Raw genomic sequence first — 2,500 nt, forward strand, 5'->3', positions numbered from 1 at the left:
CAAAGGCAACGTGCAGGCGCGCGGCCCACATCTCTCCAACCTGCGTCGACGATTTGAGGAGGTGGCCCTCCCACATAAGATGCCGCTCCAGCGCCTCAATCTCACGCTGCACCTCGTCCCGGCCTGCACCGTCGGCGGCTGGCCCAATCCTCTTCAGCGCCAGGAGACGGGATCGGCGAAGTGTTGGCCCCATCCATCGGCATGATGGGATGCCGAGGCCTCCCTGGGCTACAGGAGCGTGGAAGTAGCCCAGGGGAGTGTCCGCCGGAAGGCGGAACCATCTCCTGACGGCGGCACGGATGGTCACATCTGCCGCTTTCAACGCACCCACTCGGGTGCGGCTGAGGGCCAGCCCATGGTACAGGCCAGGCAGAAGTACGGTGGTGAGGGCGTGGAGGCGCTGTTGCGGCTTGAGCGGAGCTCGGGAGATGACGTCCAGCTGCTCCACCAGGTGGCGTCGTGGGTTGAAAACGCAGCGACCCGCGGTGGAGAATTGCAGTCCCAGGTACCGGAAGGTTTCACCCACACGTAGGGCGGGCACGGTGGCGTTGCCCGCTTTGAAGGTAACGTCGGCGTCGACCTTCACCTTCTTGTCGCGCCCAGACGCGACTAAGGCGAGGGTGAAACACTTCCGGGCGTTGATCTGCAGCCCCAGATGGGCGAGGGCTGCGACGGCTGCGTCGATGAGGGACTGCAATCCCCTCGCGGTCGATGCAAAAAGCAGGACGTCATCTGCGAAGGCCGCAGCGTTAACTCTGCGACCAAGGATCCGAGCTCCGATGTGGGAGGGAAGTTGACTCAAAACATAGTCCACCGCAAAATTGAAAAGGAGGGGGGAGAGGGGGTCACCCTGACGCACACCCCTAGCCGGCTGCAGGGGCACGCCCACGTCATAGTTACTCCCGCCGTTTACCCGCGCTTGCTTGAATTTCTTCACGTTGACATTCAGAGCACTGGGCAGAAATCACATTGCGTCAACACCCGCTAGGGCCATCGCAATGCTTTGTTTTAATTAGACAGTCGGATTCCCCCAGTCCGTGCCAGTTCTGAGTTCTGAGTTGAATGGCGGCCGAAGAGAATCCGCGCACCCGCGCGCCCCCGGAGGAGCACGCTAAGGCGGACGCGGCCTCGCAGCAAGGAAGATCCGTGGGAGGCCAAGGCACGGGACCGAGCTCGGATCCTGCACGCAGGTTGAAGCACCGGGGCGCGAACGCCGCGCAGGCGCGCGCATCCTGCACCGCCGGCCAGCACGAGGCCAACCGACGGCGAGAGCAGACCACGCCCGCGCTAAACGCCCGCACTTACCGGCACCCCTACGGCACTCACCTCGCCCAGGCCCGGCACGTTAGCGCTGACCCACTTCCCGACCAAGCCCGACACGCCCCGATCCTCAGAGCCAATCCTTATCCCGAAGTTACGGATCCAATTTGCCGACTTCCCTTACCTACATTATTCTATCGACTAGAGGCTCTTCACCTTGGAGACCTGCTGCGGATATGGGTACGAACCGGCGCGACACCTCCACGTGGCCCTCTCCCGGATTTTCAAGGTCCGAGGGGAAGATCGGGACACCGCCGCAACTGCGGTGCTCTTCGCGTTCCAAACCCTATCTCCCTGCTAGAGGATTCCAGGGAACTCGAACGCTCATGCAGAAAAGAAAACTCTTCCCCGATCTCCCGACGGCGTCTCCGGGTCCTTTTGGGTTACCCCGACGAGCATCTCTAAAAGAGGGGCCCGACTTGTATCGGTTCCGCTGCCGGGTTCCGGAATAGGAACCGGATTCCCTTTCGCCCAACGGGGGCCAGCACAAAGTGCATCATGCTATGACGGCCCCCATCAACATCGGATTTCTCCTAGGGCTTAGGATCGACTGACTCGTGTGCAACGGCTGTTCACACGAAACCCTTCTCCGCGTCAGCCCTCCAGGGCCTCGCTGGAGTATTTGCTACTACCACCAAGATCTGCACCGACGGCGGCTCCAGGCAGGCTCACGCCCAGACCCTTCTGCGCCCACCGCCGCGACCCTCCTACTCGTCAGGGCTTCGCGGCCGGCCGCAAGGACCGGCCATGACTGCCAGACTGACGGCCGAGTATAGGCACGACGCTTCAGCGCCATCCATTTTCAGGGCTAGTTGCTTCGGCAGGTGAGTTGTTACACACTCCTTAGCGGATTCCGACTTCCATGGCCACCGTCCTGCTGTCTTAAGCAACCAACGCCTTTCATGGTTTCCCATGAGCGTCGATTCGGGCGCCTTAACTCGGCGTTTGGTTCATCCCACAGCGCCAGTTCTGCTTACCAAAAGTGGCCCACTTGGCACTCCGATCCGAGTCGTTTGCTCGCGGCTTCAGCATATCAAGCAAGCCGGAGATCTCACCCATTTAAAGTTTGAGAATAGGTTGAGGTCGTTTCGGCCCCAAGGCCTCTAATCATTCGCTTTACCGGATGAGACTCGTACGAGCACCAGCTATCCTGAGGGAAACTTCGGAGGGAACCAGCTAC

At 61.1% G+C, this 2,500-nt stretch overlaps 1 pseudogene; it reads right to left on the minus strand.

The window, feature by feature from the left end:
• The window catches only part of LOC126452195 (large subunit ribosomal RNA), a 6,091-nt pseudogene that overhangs the window by 2,327 nt on the left and 1,264 nt on the right, over positions 1-2,500 (minus strand).

Source organism: Schistocerca serialis, unplaced genomic scaffold (assembly GCF_023864345.2).
Source record: "Schistocerca serialis cubense isolate TAMUIC-IGC-003099 unplaced genomic scaffold, iqSchSeri2.2 HiC_scaffold_82, whole genome shotgun sequence".
In the NCBI taxonomy this organism is placed as follows: domain Eukaryota; kingdom Metazoa; phylum Arthropoda; class Insecta; order Orthoptera; family Acrididae; genus Schistocerca; species Schistocerca serialis.